This window comes from Panthera pardus, unplaced genomic scaffold (assembly GCF_024362965.1).
Source record: "Panthera pardus isolate Hobbes unplaced genomic scaffold, ASM2436296v1 HiC_scaffold_11, whole genome shotgun sequence".
Taxonomy (NCBI): Eukaryota; Metazoa; Chordata; class Mammalia; order Carnivora; family Felidae; genus Panthera; species Panthera pardus.
In genome coordinates, this window is record NW_026526666.1 from 38410956 (window position 1) to 38425121 (window position 14166).

Below are 14166 nucleotides of genomic sequence, written 5' to 3' on the forward strand. Positions count from 1 at the left end.
TTCTTGAACATGTATTACATGATTTTGAACAGAGCTACTTTAGAATTAAGCAATTGTTGTGGTAAGGAGTTTCAAAGTCAGAAATAAAACATTATATTTTCCCCAAACAAATATATTAGGATTAAGAGAATGTTGTCAATGAACTACTCTCCTTCTCCCCTTTAGCTCAGTTGAAACTTTCATTTCTATAGATGTGACAGCTATACCCAAAACTCTTTAAGGGAAAATTGAGGGTCATTCTACTTTCTTGAGGCCAACATTAGTGACCATTTTTTTTATACATTCTTTTTTTTTTCAATATATGAAGTTTATTGTCAAACTGGTTTCCATACGACACCCAGTGCTCATCCCAAAAGGTGCCCTCCTCAATACCCATCACCCTCCCTCCCCTCCCTCCCACCCCCCCATCAACCCTCAGTTTGTTCTCAGTTTTTAAGAATCTCTTATGCTTTGACTCTCTCCCAATCTAACCTCTTTTTTGTTTCTTCCCCTCCCCCGTGGTCTTCTGTTAAGTTTCTCAGGATCCATATAAGAGTGAACACATATGGTATCTGTCTTTCAATGTATGGCTTATTTCACTTAGCATAACACTCTCAAGTTCCATCCATGTTGCTACAAAGGGCCATATTTCATTCTTTCTCATTGCCACGTAGTACTCCATTGTGTATATAAACCACAATTTCTTTATCCATTCATCAGTTGATGGACATTTAGGCTCTTTCCATAATTTGGCTATTGTTGAGAGTGCTGCTATAAACATCGGGGTACAAGTGCCCCTATGCATCAGTATTCCTGTATCCCTTGGGTAAATTCCTAGCAGTGCTATTGCTGGGTCATAGGGTAGGTCTATTTTTAATTTTTTGAGGAACCTCCACACTGTTTTCCAGAGTGGCTGCACCAATTTGCATTCCCACCAACAGTGCAAGAGGGTTCCCGTTTCTCCACATCCTCTCCAGCATCTATAGTCTCCTGATTTGTTCATTTTGGCCACTCTGACTGGCGTGAGGTGATATCTGAGTGTGGTTTTGATTTGTATTTCCCTGATGAGGAGCGATGTTGAGCATCTTTTCATGTGCCTGTTGGCCATCTGGATGAGTGACCATTTTTTTTAAATCCAAATTTATATATAAGTTATTTTCCTGTTTGGAATCTTGAACTGGAAATCTGATGTAGGAGGTGAGAAACAAAATTAGAAGTCTAAGCTCCAACTTTTCCACACTAAATAAATGATAACAAAGCATTATTTATTTTCTTATTGTTTTCTATTCATTAAAAACAAGGTTTTGATTGCACCCATGATAAGAATTAGAACAAAATTATATTTGAAAAAGGAATTTTTTCTTGAATTTCTTGTGTTCTTTAGAATTTTGTAATTAAAACTTACTCTCACATTTAATAATTAGTACAAAATTACCTTTCTTAGTGTCAATAGTTCTAAAATAAAGAAACATGTCAGTATGTAAGAAAATATGCTTTTCTCATATCCTGATAGTGTTATTATGTATTGGTCATTTTCCGTTCCTTTATTTACTTATTTTTTAAATATCACAATTTAGAGAAAAACACACTGAGTCATCTCCCTCTACCCCCCCCCCACCAGAACTAGATGTCTAAGGAAATTTTAATAGAAAACATATTCAGAAAATGGTTTTTACTTGAGTTTTTGGATAATGACATTTCAGACCCTTCAAAGTTTTGTTTTTGTTTTTAGGTTTATTTACTTATTTTGAGAGAGAGCGTGCATGCAAGCAGGGAAGCGGCAGAGACAGAGTGAGAGAGAGAATCCCAAGGAGGCTCTGTCTGCACAGAGCCCAAAGCAGGGCTCAATCTCACCAACTGGAGATCATGACCTGAGTTGAAATCAAGAGTTGATGCTTTAACCCAATGAGCCACCCAGGGGCCCCAAGGCTATTTTTGAATGAAATAATTTTGAATAATAATTGTCATGTGTTAATGTAATTTGAATCATTATTTCCAGTAAAGAAAATGTTTCTATAAATAAAAACTAGCTAAAAATTCAAATTTTATACACACACACACACACACACACACACACACACATATATGTATGTATATTTAAGTAAGCTCTGTGCCCAACGTGGGACTTGAACTCATGACCCTGGGATCAGAAGTCACATCCTCTACCTACTGAGGCAGCCAGGTGTCCCTGAAATGACAGATATTGATGTTCACAAAATTTACTGACTTTTTTTCTGGAGAATAAAATTAAGATTTGAAGTGTGTCCTACTTAGATTTTGACATAGAGGATATCTTAGTTTTTAAACATTTTTACTTTTAAAGAAACATTTGGATAGTTTCTGTAGAAATTCTGTAATGATTCAGGAATTCTGCCAATGAGTATAGGAATAGTTTTAAGGAAACTTAAAATAGTTTCTTAAGTTTAAAGAAACTTAAAATAGTTCCTTTTAAGGAAACTATTTATATACTTAATTGCACATATTGACAATTTATTTCAAAATTTTGTATTTATTGATTTTTAATGAAATATTTTAATGGAAAAGACTTTTAACTTAGAAATATTTTATTGTATGTGGTGCTTATTCCCAAAGAATTATTAATACTATTTTTGATATTATAACTCATATTTATAATTTTTAAACTGCTCAAAAAAAAAAAGCAAAATAATTTTAAGCACCAGCTCCTGAAGAGGGCAGCACGTTCTAGATATTATTGAATTCCAAGCTCAAATATGACAGCTTTGGCTTCAGAATACTTTTTTCTAAGAACTTGAGGGAAAAAAATTGGATATTTTTTATAGATGTCTGCTCCCATGATACAATAAACTAGCAGAAATTCTAGGCAGCTGCAGACCAAGGTCAAAACTGTATTTGATTATTAAAAGAGAACATTCAAATTAGACACCTAAAGCAATGTATTTAGAAAGGGAACAACAAAATACTAGTAAGGAGACTTTCCATAAGGAATGTGTTTTATCTTAATACTGTAGATAACTTTTCCTATTGGCAGTGCATTGACTGTCAAAACTACTAAAGGGGTTAGATTTAATTATCTCACTTCTTGCACATTTCATCTCAATTGCTATGGCAACATTCAGTTGCCTCAGCAGCAATGCACACTTTAATCAGATATTTCCTCCTTATTTCTCTATGAGCCAAAACTGTGTAGTCAAATTTACAACCAAGTCCTGATGAATCTGATAACACTTCCTACAATTTAATGGGCAACTTGCCTCCACCCACACATATAAATATTTTCAGAGAGGCTTGTAACTATTGGACAAGTGTAAGACTTGATAAGAATATACATTTGGACTTTCCTACTTCACTTTTTTTCTCTTTCTGCCACCATTCCTTTATAGCAAGTTAGTTTTTTGTGTGTTTTTGTGTTTTTTTTGCCAATTTGAAACTCACTCCAGCAAGCCTCTACCATGGGTCATCTAACCTCAATAAAATAGCCAACGAATAAGGGAAACGACCTCTCACATTCTTCTTCCTTAAGAAGTCTATTGAATTATTTGCGTTTTATCTGAATATACTCAGAATTGGCACATCAAAGAGCTTCTTTCTATTTCTTGAAAGCAGGTAAGAGAAGGAAGAAAAATAACTGAAGACAAAGTAAAACATGATATAAGAGGAAACCTGTAGAGTCTCAGACTTAAGTGGAAAGCCAAGCATGAAGAAAATTTAGCCAAGCTTCGGTAATAGCAATTTTAATGAGAAGAAAAAGCATGATGCATTAAATCGCTGATGTCACTTGGGTGAATATTAACCATCTACATTGTTGGACAAATCATCATTTTATTTTGCAAAAGACTAGAGAAACTTTTGTGGGCATATAGGGAATATTCAAACTGTCTTCAATTCTGACTTAAAGGGTTAGCTTATTATAATTTCATAAATGCTTAGAATTTTTCAAATAGTAACTATTTTAATTTGATACTTTTATAATAATTTTTTAAACTGTAATTAAGAAGCAAAGTGATCTTAGGTCTTCTTAACAATTTTAGTGCCTGCTAAAATTTGTATTTAGATAGCAAACATAGTTCTCTGGTGAGAAATTTTACACCAGTAGCTAACAGTAATATTTCAGCATGATGTTTCAGTCACCACTTAGTAGTGTCTGGTAACATTTTCATTAATGGAGGCAACCAAAAAGATGCTTTCTATAGCTGGGTTTACCAGTCTGACATTTTCATGGCAATTTCTAGATGGTATCTTAGGTATTACAAACCACCTAAATACAGCAATCAATGAAAACTTGACCAAACATAAAAAAAGGTTATTTAAGGTACAGTTTGTATGTATTTTTAATTTTAATTGAGCTAATCATTAAAAGACTATGTTCAACATATGGTTATTGAAAACTTAGCTTCTCATTAATGATGAAGTTTGGATGCCATATAACCTAGGGAGTAGCTGAAGGAATAGAAGTTTAATTAAAAAGAGAAAACTGCAGAAGAAGAGAAGCACGGAAACTATCTTCACATATTTGAAGGGCTTCTTATGTAAAGGAGACAGCGAGTATTTTAGAAAACCAAGACAAATGGCAAAAAGTTCCAGAGAAGTGGATTCCAGCTCCATATAAAGAAAATTTAAAAACAGAATTCCTCAAACAATGGCATGAGCTATGAAGCAATAAGTGCCTTGTCTAGGTGTATTTTATAAACCGTTTGCATATGAACTCTTTAATTTCTGTTGCTTGAATTCTGGGACAACATTGCAGAATCACTCTACAGATTGAGATCTGGGAGTTCAGATGAGTCACTTCTTAATGAATTTTTCAAGTACCAGTGCTTTATGTCAGTATGGAAACCTAGCAGTGATCTGCAAACAGCATATTCAGCAGCAAGTTTGCAAATCCTACTCTGGAGAAATGGTCTAAATGAGAAAAACAAACAGTTCTTAGAGTGAAGAGTTATCTAAAACCTCCAAGGAGACATGTAAATCGGTCCTAATTGGCATTCTTTCAAGAACCTCAGTAGATGCCAGGGAGTGACTAGGGGTGAAGAATGAGTTTCCCTTTCAGTCTTGACTTGGCTCTTCAACCTAAAGCTGGGGTGTTGCCAGACAACGTGTATGCCGCTGACTGTGTTAGACTTGTTCTCTGGATGAAAGGAAGATTTTGGCACTATCCTCAAACTCTATATTCACTTAAGAAATAGTAATTGCTCAGTTAAGGGCCCAGAGCTTTTTTCCTGTACCCAGAGAAATTAAAAGTTGAAGAGAAAATTGCACATGATGTGGGAATGTTCACCTTCGCCAAGGTGGCTGATTAAGATAAGGGGAAGTTGTAAGTAATTCGAAGATTATAAATATAAGGAAATTGCTGATTCTTTAGTCAAAGTGATGGTCACTTTTTGTATAATACCAGATCCTATAGAGTTCCAGTTTACGTTAGTTGGAAGTCTTCTTTTTACTTAGTTCGGTTTTGACGTTTCCTTATGTTGTTATCCTTCTCTCAAATCACATTGAAGGATACAAGGGGCTCACAAAAGGTCTTACGTAATAATATCTAACCTTAATATACTCCAGTGCTGTTGTTTGGAGCATGAGATCTTTTGGAGAATGCCTGTCTACCAGAAGCATCTGTTTCTATCCAAGGAGCTGATGAGTAGTTTTGCAATAAGGAAAGCTAACTTTAATTCTTACCCTCAAAGAATGTAGGATGTTACATACTTCACTTTACTCTTTCCTGCTCCTCCAGGCTTCTTCAAATCAAGCCTTTATGTTAACTTATGTTGTTTAAAATTCTACCTGCTGGGGTTTTGCTGGCAAATGGTCTTGAAACTTGTTTCTGAAATGCTCACCCACAAAAGCTTTTACTAGCCAATTCCATTTGGTTGGCTATACTCCCAAAACAGTCTCTGGTGAATGAAAACATTAGCTGCAGAGAAACAGAAACTTCCATGGCACCCTGGAGGAACTTTTTGATCCAAAAGACACTCCTAGTAAACCAAAGTGTCATTGCAAATTCATGAACATTTCCTTATGTCATGAAAAGCAGTAGGAGGAAAAGCTGCATTTGCACAATGGCCGTTCCATGTGTGTAAACCTAGTCTCCAACGTGAGATCAAAGACTGTCTTCAATCAACAAGTATTTATTTAGTGCATACCATGTTTGAGGCTTAAAGAGTCAGAAAAGGACAAATAGGAGCTATTTGAAAATTTCTGGTATTTGTTGAATGAATGAAGAAAGACATGTTGCTGTCCTACAAAAAATTAATCATCTCCAGGATTATAAAATTAACATGAAACAAAGCACAATCTCTCTTTATCAGTTAAAACGTTTCATCTATTTTGTGCCACAGAAGGTTTTAATAAATTTCAACTTACTTCCTTCATTTAAGTAGTCCTAACAACAATAAAAAAGCACAAATCAGGTTGCTTTACCCAATATGGCCCTGCACCTGTACATCTACCCATTTGCACTTCTTGTCTGTGGAACTTAAGGTATCTCTACTGAACCTTGACTGCTCTGATTGTGAGCTTAATGAAGACAGGAAGGTCTGCATTTTTGTTTTCTAACCAGTGCAACAGTGCATGGTAAACAATAATAAGCATTCAGAAAATGACTATTTAATGGATAATAAATAAGAGCAACGAAATGGTAGTGACATAAACGCAAGAATTTTTCAGCAAGGTTAGTGTGGCTTGAAATGGTGTTCGTTTGATGGAAGATAGAGGATTTTTCCACAGGGCCTTCAGGAATGGATGGGATTTAGATAGTCGAGGGGAAGGAAATAAGGTATTTCTAATGGTGTTATGAATATGAGCAAAGGGATTGTTTGGATACAGAGATATTAATGAAAGGATTTCATTCTTCTTGATGGGACCATGGGCTGTGTTATGGGTGAGTGATTTTGTTTGCTTTAGATTAATGGATATTGTATAGCAGTGTTTCTCAACCTTTAATTTGCATTCCTGGGGATCTTGTTAAACTGCAGACTCTAATTTAGTGGGTCTGGATTGAGGTGTGAGATTATCTATTTCTAACAGGTTCCCAGGTGATGTTGGTGCTCGTGCTATACTCTGAAATGTGACTGTGGAGGATCCTTAAAGCTAGGCACAGTCATTTGGGCTTGATGCAGCAGGCATTTGGGAACGAACACTATATTCTCCAACAGCTATAGCATGATGAAAACTGCATTTAAGAAGATTAGTGTGTCAACCTTATGAAAAGTATACTAAAGAAGACAGAGTGTGGATATAGGAAAATCAGCTGGGAGGCTGTCTTACACTTCATCTGCGTATTTCACAGATTTGGTTTTCAATTACCTGTTGATTGATTAGTTTGTGTGGACATGGTCAATTCAACAGTACTTTCTCAGTGGAATAACTGTGGGCCCACTGATTTTTTTTAAAACAAGTCAAGTTTAGGTAAAACACATGGGGAATTCATGAATGCTATTCCCTTCCTCTCCATCTGGAAAAACTGCATTCCTTCTTAAAAATAATTGAAATGTTAGCTCTTCTGTTCTTATCATACTATAAAATTGTAATTATGCCCTCACATGTATGTCTCAGACTCTGATCTTATTATATCATAAAGATAATAATAATAATAATTAGCAATAGTAGTACAACTAGTGTTTTTTGAGTGCTTATTAGTAGTGGCAGGTAAATTGCTAAGTTTTATAATTAAATCCTTATAACAATGTTGTGAGGAATACTGCTATTATCACCCCATTTCTACAGATGGAAAAAAAAAGAGTACTTGCATGCCTTAATATGGTGTTAGCTACATGGAAATAAATATATTTATTCAGAGAATGATCAGTCAAATGTCTTCTAAGAAATCACTGATTTCTTAGTGTAGCTTCCATTGTTGCTTGATATCTTTGTCTTAATTCCTTGATCTCAAATAATTATAATAACAGATAGGAATTAGTGAGTGTTTCCTATGTCCTAGGTACTACTTTAAGCAGTTTACATGTGCTGTCTCATTTAATGTTCATAATAATCCTATGATATAGGTGTTATTGTTACCCTCATTTTACATATGAAGAAAATGAAGCACAAAGATTAAATAATTTGTCTAAGTTTCTATAGTTTTAGAGCAAAATTGTAGTTTGAATCCGCTGCACAGTGTTACTGATCTTAGCCTAACTTGTCCTCAGTAACATGGAATTCTGAGTGTTTTCTTAAGTGAACACCATAAATTTCTTCAAATCATATTTGTGAAAAGTTAATTTTTCATAAGAGAGAGCCCATGAAACGCAAGAAGGCTTATTGTTATATTTTTGCTTCTGTTAGCACATTGCAATGCCTGGCCAGGAGGAACTCCCCAAGGCTGGCAGATACTTAGATATGAGAAATTTTTTCAGTGAAAGGACAGCAAATCTCAGATAACCTGGGGCCCCCATACATCACCTCTCTAGTCATACACCAAAACCCTCATACCCACAATTCAATTCCACAAAAGAATAAAGAGTATTCTTCAAAACAGGGAAAGGATTATTTAAAAGATAGTCAACACTGATAACAGTAAATAGCTTCAGTGACACCTGGGCAGGTCAGTTTGTTAAGCATCCGATTTCAGCTCAGGTCATGATCTCACAGTTTGTGAATTCAAGCCCCGCATTGGTCTCTACGCTGATGGTGTGGAGTCTGCTTGGGATTCTCTCTCTTTCCCTCTCTCTGGCCCTGCCTGCTCTCTCTCTCTCAAACTAAATAAAGTTAAAATAAATAAATAGACAAATAAATAAATAAATGGATGCAGTGATATCCTCCCTCTTAGGCTTCTCTTTATCCATGAGCTGCATGGCCAGTTCTTGCTAGAATTTACTTCAAGTTCATGCAGGGAGGGAACATTATAATCTATTATTTGACATATTATTTTAAAAGGTTGTATTATAGTAATGTAAGTAAATATAAAAATGTTATCTGTACACATATTCCTACTAAGTTTTCTGCCCCTCAGGAAGAATCTTAATTTTCTAAGATAATATCCATTGATATTTTAATACCTATCATAGAGAATTGGTTCCTTCTTACTAAAATATATAAAGAGGCACTTAATATTTAAACAAAAGAAAACAGAAAGCCGTTACTACAACCATGAGTACCAAACATTTGGGAGGTCTTAATTGTTTTCACTGGAACTCCCACCAAGCATAATTGTCCTTTTTCATTATTATTCCACTTTATTTTTAAAGGGGATGGGGGGAACCCCCCTGCATTCTATACCTCCAATTGTATTATACAAATTCATGAAATATAAAATACTTTTCTATAACCTAAAAACTATTTTAGGATTATGACAAAATTTCATGGAAGGTGTTGAATTTGAATTTTTTAAAAGTTATTTTCTTACTTTGAAATATTGCAACTGCAATACAAGTCAGGTCTTTCCTGAATTATCTGTGAGTAATGACAACTCATTACTATGACTACTTGAACATATTTTTCAACAGAAACAAGCACATTTTCCTTTATAAATGAAATACAACTACCAATATCAGAATGGATTCATCACTACCATTCAACCCTCAGACTGCATTTAAGTTTTGTGATTTGTTTCAACAATGCTCTTTTTAGCAAAAGGATCCAGTCCAGAATTAAGGAGTGCATTTAGTTTTTAAACTCTTTAGTCTTTTTTAATCTAGAAGATTTCCTCAGTTTGCCCATTATTTTCATGGGTCTGAAAATTTAAAAAAATTAAGAAATTTAAGAAACTAAAAAAATTACAATTTATTATTTTGTAATATGCTCCTCATTTTAGGCTTATCTTCTGTTTTCTTATTATTGGACTTAGATTATCTGTCTTTGCAGCATCATGAAAGTGAGGGTGGATGGATCTCATAGTGTCCTATCAGTTGGCACATCACTTGTGATGTTAGTATTGATCTCATGATTAAGGTGATAATTGTAAGATTTTGTTTTTGTTTTTAGTAACTATATTGTGGAGAAGTACATTAAATTTCAATTTATTTATTTACATATATATAATATAATAATATATATAATAATATAATACTATATTTATATATTTATATATATAGACTCATGGATATCCATTTTATCCGATAGGTTATAATCTGCTCTTATTATTATTCACTTTGATCTTCAAATAGTCTCAGATATGCACAATGTGATCCTCTTTAGTCTGACCTCTTTCTTTGACATGTCCCTGGCATTGTTTTGTATTCCCATATATTTTTTAAACGTTTATTTTTGAGAGAGAGCATGAGCAGGGGAGGAGCAGGGAGAGGGGGTGGAGGATCTAAAGTGGGCTCCGTACTGACAGCAGGGCTTGAACTCACAAACTCATGAACCATGAGATCACAACCTGAGCTGAAGTCAGACACTCAACTGACTGAGCCACCCAGGCACCCCAAGTACTTCCGTATTTGGGGCACAATAAGATACACTTTATTTTTGTCTTTTTCATGCCCTGGGTATGCAAACAGCTGTTTCTCCAAGCAGTCCTAGTTTCTTTAGATGGTATTTAGATTTGGAAGGCAGGTGTTCCCATTGTTTTGGGTGTGTCATTGTTCTCAGGATCTGGAACTAAGGAAATAAATGTGGGAAAAAAATCTGTCTATCTATCTATCAGCTATTTGTACATGTATACACATATTGACGTATATTTGTATCTATATCTATATCCATACGTTAGGAGTTCACACTGCTACCTCCAGTTTAATTTAATTTATTTTTTAATTTAAAATCTAGTTAGTTAACATACAATGCAATATTGACTTTAGGAGTAGAATTCAGTGATTCATCACTTACATACAACACCCAGTGCTCATCATAACAAATGCCCTTCTTAATATCCATCACCCTTCTAGCCCATCCCCCACTCCCCTCCCTCCATCAACCCTCAGTTTGTTCTTTGTCATTGAGTATCTTATGGCTTGTTCTTCCCTTCTCTTTCCCCTCTTCCTATATGTTCATCTGTTTTGTTTCTTATATTTCACATATAAGTGAACTTACATGATACTTGTCTTTCATAAAGACATAATATACTCTTATATTATGCTTAGCATAATATACTCTAGCTCCATCCATTTCATTGCAAATGGCAAGATTTCATTCTTTTTGATGGCTGAGTAATATTCCATTTTATAAACACACACACACACACACACACACCATATATATATACATATATATATATATATGGCGTCTTCTTTATCCATTCATTAGTTGATGGACATTAGGGCTCTCTCCATAGTTTGGCATTTTTGGGAATAGTTTATACACGTCAGGGTGCATTTACCCCTTCAAATCTGTGTTTTTGCACACTGAAACCTCGATTTCTAAACCAATGCCACATGATCTAACATAGTTGCTCTCTTTTCATATTTTTAACTACTTTCTTCAACAATGAAAAAGCTATATCCCAATTATCCTTAATATATTTATTTGATCTATTTCCTCACATGTAACCAATATCCTATTGCTGTTAAACATCCCAGTCTCCACCCAGACATTCTTCTCATCCTTCATGAGCTCCAACACTGCTCTTTAGGCTGTTGAGGCTTTCCCCACCCACACTCCCTATGGATGCCAACCTAACTTGTCCCCACCTAATGAGTTTAGGGTTTGATTGTTCAGGAAAGGAAAAAAGGAAGGATAAGGGAAGAGGAAAAGGAAGGTAAAAAAGAAGAGAATAAGAAGAAATTGCAATTCTTTTAAATTGTTGCCTGCTGTGTGGTTTCTAATGTTATTGCATATTATGTATTTAATCAAAAAGTTATCTTTTTATTAAGAAACTAAAAACAAAATAACAAGTCTATCTTAACTAACTAGACTTCACATATTTGACAAATATTTATTGAGTACTTACTACTCTGTGCCAGTATAAATAAATTTTAGTAAAAACCCAATTAACTACAGTTCTCAATTAATCAATATATTTTACTTACTTGCCTTTCAGGGAAATTGGCCAATTATAAGAAATCACATCCAAACTGAAGATTTATTCAAAACAAGGTCAGTCATAAAGTCAGTATGGATTTTACTGTAACTCCCATGACTTATATATTATACTATATAACAAGTGATATTCAGAATTATGACCCTAAAAAGGAATATGAAACTCAATCACAATCTAAATACTGCCATGTTCACTACAGACATTTTAGAAATATTTTCAACAAATATACTTTTATTCAGTTAACCATAAAACTCTATTCCCCAGACAACCAATTTCTATTTTATTTATTCCTTCAACAAATATTTAGGAAACATCTGTATGTGTCAGAGTCTGTTTAAGAAAATAAAAATCTATTAAGTTCCTGTTCTGATGGTGTTTAGCATCTAGTGAGGGGAAAAAAGACAATAAACAGGCAATATGTGCTATTCCAGGTTATTATAAGTGCTAAGAAGAAAAATAAGGAAAGCTAGGGGAGCTGCCTTAGGTGGTTAGTTTAGTTTTTTCTTGCCATCAGTTTGTCATTTACTCAGTGACATTCTTTTCCTCAGGATGAGAATTATATTATTCTCTTATTTGTTTGCTGGGTTTTTTTAGTATGTTTGGGTCAAATTTACAATGAACTTTTAGTTGCATCTAAGTCATTTTGCACAGATTGGACCAATATCAATCAAGATGGCAAATTGGGGGCATGCCTGGGTGGCTCAGTTGGTTAAGCATCTGACTTTGGGTCAGGTCATGATCTCGCAGTTTGTGGGTTCAAACCCCACATCTGGCTCTGTGCTGACAGCTCACACTCTCTCTTTCTCTCAAAAATAAATAGACATTAAAAAAAAAAGATGGTAAATTGAGGAAGGTAAAAGGGAAAGAAAGGGTTATTTGGGGAAGCAGTCTGAGTGAATTTTTAAATTAAAGGAGAAACTTTATTATATTGCTTGGGTTTTCTACATCACTTCCACTTTCTTCATAATGTGTAAAAGTTATTTTTGCTAAAAAATATTTTCACAGTAGCTGAATTCTACTTCAAACAGTATAGTGATAAAGCTTATGTATCCTTGAGCAACAATGAATGGAAAATGAAGTGATTGAGATAGACAAAAATCTGTAAATCTTTCTATTGTTCGTTAGCCACTTTCCAGATGTATATGTTTTACTAACTCCCACAAATGGCGACTCTATTTTAATAATTTAAATTATGGATATGGTCCCCAAACCTTCTATTATTCTGAAACAATATTTGGTATTTTATTCCTTAGCTCAGTAGATATCTGTCTACTCTAATGGTACTGTTATGAATTTCAAGAATTTATAGTATATGAGTTTAAAAGAAAGATAAATAAGAAAACAAAAGTGATTAAATTCTAGGATAGATTAGTCAATCGAAATTATTATCATCTATATGTAAAAGACAAGAATTTTGAGACCTGATTTGAAGTCTTCCCAGTCCTTGTTAGATAACTTTGGGCAAATAACTCCTACACTCTTACCTCCAGTCTTCTCTTTGGCAAAATGAAAATGATGCTAGTTTGTGTCTAAAGTCACCATTTAGAAACAAGATCTTAGAATTAAAACAAACAAAGCCAATAAAAAAAATACCAGTGTCTGTGTTTTGACACACACACACACACACACACACACACACACACACACACACACGCTCTCTCTCTCTCTCACTACACACACACACACACACACACACACACACACACACAGTATTAAAGGAAAAATTATTTTTCAGTCAAATAAGAGAATATGTTGAATACTCAATTATTAAAATTCCTATTCACTAAGATTACTGTTCTGTTCATTTCAATCCTTTCAAAAATTACAGTAATCCTCTCAAATGATTATATTTGAGAAAAAAGAAGGATAGGAGAAATAGCTACACTATATTTCTCTTTTGATCCTTATTTTTGATAGGGTTCACAAAAGATGTCTACATCTTAATCATTTAGACGTTGCATATGTGCAAAAATACATTTTATGAGAAAAATCCTGGCACATTCCACATTATTTCTCAAATAAATAATAATAATGTACAAGTTTGAATTAGTTTCTTAGAGAGAAGAGGACCCCAAATCACTATTATTCGATTTAAATTATTAGAAAAAAATCCAATAATAAGTTTTGCTAACTATAATAATACATTGACTTTTATGTAGTATATTTATTCACAATAGAGAATTCTATACAAAATATTTATGTAACTTTTCTAGTTCATTCTCAAAGGCATTTTATAAAATATAGATTAAATAATTTCAATTTACTCATTTTGCCTCCATAATATTTAGCATTCTATACTT

General features: G+C 34.0%; 2 protein-coding genes across 24 annotated transcripts in view; one reads left to right on the forward strand and one right to left on the reverse strand.

The window, feature by feature from the left end:
• The window catches only part of ADGRL2 (adhesion G protein-coupled receptor L2), a 621134-nt gene that overhangs the window by 220783 nt on the left and 386185 nt on the right, over positions 1–14166 (reverse strand). The window lies entirely within an intron of this gene.
• LOC109246166 (protein ALEX-like) overlaps positions 1–14166 on the forward strand; it is a 99819-nt gene that overhangs the window by 34584 nt on the left and 51069 nt on the right. Inside the window, exon 5 of the mRNA XM_053899157.1 lies at positions 11867–11922. The gene's annotated coding sequence lies outside the window, so the exon portion shown is untranslated. The remainder of the gene's footprint in view (positions 1–11866; positions 11923–14166) is intronic.